At 56.1% G+C, this 2248-nt stretch overlaps 1 protein-coding gene across 1 annotated transcript in view; it reads right to left on the reverse strand.

Annotated features, from left to right (window-relative positions):
• The window catches only part of CAMTA1 (calmodulin binding transcription activator 1), a 973198-nt gene that overhangs the window by 103841 nt on the left and 867109 nt on the right, over nucleotides 1–2248 (reverse strand). The window lies entirely within an intron of this gene.

The raw sequence follows: 2248 nt of genomic DNA on the forward strand, positions 1-2248 counted from the left end.
TGCCCTGCTGTCCTTTCTCAGCTGAAGCAGACCCGGCCGAAAGGCGGCTGAGCCAGGGTTGGCATGTTGGGCACATGGCACAGCCCAGCTCTCTCTGGTGGGTCCAGGGGGCATGGGCCCAGAGGCAGTGAATTCACAGCCTCAGGGTTGGGGCTGGTACTGGGGGTTGCAGGAAGGACCCAAGTCTCTCTGAAGGGGGGATGCTGGGAGCTTATAGTCTGGGAGGAAGCACAGGGAATCAGGGCATAGGGTCAGAGTAGGGAGAGACCAGGGGCTTTGCCAGGAAAGAACAGTTTCCTTTCTTCATTGGTTAAGCTGGTCTCACATGAACTCCAGGCAAAGAACTGTCACAACTTGCAAAGCCTTCCTTTGCTTTGTGAGGAGCATAAGGAAACACATAGGGAAAATCTACACAGCAGGTAACTTCCCTGGTGACACAGATAGTCAAAAATCTGCCCGCAATACGGAAGACCTGGGTTTGATCCCTGGGTCAGGAAGATCCCCTGGAGTAGAAAATGGCAACTCACTCCAGTATGCTTTCCTGGAGAATTTCCTGGACAGAGAAGCCTGGTGGGCTACAGTCCATGGGGTCACAAAGAGTCGGACACAACTGACCGACTAACACAGAGCAGGTGAGAGCTGGATTGGATTCAGACCTGGATTGGAGCCCAGGCTTTGGTCTTTACTTGCAGTGTGAATTTGGGCAAGTCACTAAACTTCTCTGAGCCTCAGTTTCCTCATCTGCACCAAGAGTAGCCACCTCACAGGGTGGCCTGGGGGAAACCCCGATCTCCTGCTTGGCAGTCTGTGTGGTCCCCACCAAGAGTAGCTGTTGTCATCACCGTTAACGGTGATGCCGTGGTGGCAACACACACACGGGATGCTGGCCCTGCCCTGCGGGTCGGCTGACGCTAGGCGAACAGGCCGGGACATCCACAGGCGGCTCAGCCTTGGAACGGGCAGGGAGAACTGCATGGTGCTGCTCATCTCACGTCTCTGCTGCTCGTCAGTGCCTTCCTGTAGAACTTCAGTGGTTTTTCAAAGAAATCCCGCGTGAGTGTTGTGATCTGCTGGGACTCCCTCGGGAGCACTGCTTTGCTTCTGTGTGCACTGTCCCAGGTGTTTGTCCAGCATCCTTGACCTCCACTCCATTCTGATGAGTCTCTGGCTCCTCTGCTTCCTGAATCTTCGACAGCACTAGGGCCAGGCCCTGTGCCAGGCGGGTCCTGAATTGTGACGGGTCATCAAGACAGGGTACTGGCTGAGTGGCTTCTGCTCCAAGCTAGCTCAGCTGCCTGGATTTGAAGCTGTGGGTGCCTGTTCAGAACCTTTGTGATGGCGATGTTCAGGGGTCAGGGATTTACAGCCCACCTTTCCGCAGGTGGATGGCATCTCTCCTTGGGATCCCCTGGGAAATTCTCCAGCAGCCCCAGGAGGTTTGAGCTCCTGCTGACTCAGGGCCTCCTGCCTGGAAGCTGGAAGGCACAGCCCAGGCCAGGGGTTTGCAAACCCCGTCATAGTCTTGGAGTGATTTTCTCAAATAACCTCTGCCTAGAAATCCACTATGGAAAACGGATCACAGTGGGAGGGGCCTGGCTCAGGTAGGAATTGGGGTCAGGTCCTGACATCCATTCCCAGGATCTCCCTTGGCTCAGGACCTTTTCCAGAATCCTCAATTTATAGATGAGAAAACAGAAGCTAGGGGGCAGGGTGGGGCCCAGAGGGCAGGACTCAGGACCCCTTTCCTTGAACCGCAGTACACACAGATGGCCTTCCAGCTGTCCATTCCCTGCCCCAGTGTGGGGGTTCCAGAGGGGGTGCCCAGGCTTGTTTCTAAAGCCCTGCATGAGTTCCTCCCTTGCAGTCAGGATGACAGTCACAGAGCTCTGTCCTGGGCCCAGAGCCTGCAGGTTCTGCAAGCCTGGGACCAGAAACATTTCCAGAGCTCCTTGCAGTGTGTTTCCTTGTGGGAGGGCTTGGAGCAGGTGCTCATTGCAAAGCCAGACCAGGTGTTCTCAGGGAAAACCTTCCATGAGTCTGAACTCGAATCTCTGGGGAGATGAGCTGGGCTCAGGCAACCCCCCGCCCCCCCCCACCCCCGGCATCTGGCCACTTGGCAACTCCCTACCCAAAGCTCTGAGGTCCTGGGGTTGAGCGGCTTCGCTAATCCCCAGATGGGCAGTCACCTTTGCTGGAATGTTCTGGCATTTCTGACCAGGACCCCCCGTGCTGACAACTGCCACTGAGA

This window comes from Bison bison, unplaced genomic scaffold, assembly GCF_000754665.1.
Source record: "Bison bison bison isolate TAMUID 2011002044 unplaced genomic scaffold, Bison_UMD1.0 scf7180017864289, whole genome shotgun sequence".
Lineage (NCBI taxonomy): Eukaryota > Metazoa > Chordata > Mammalia > Artiodactyla > Bovidae > Bison > Bison bison.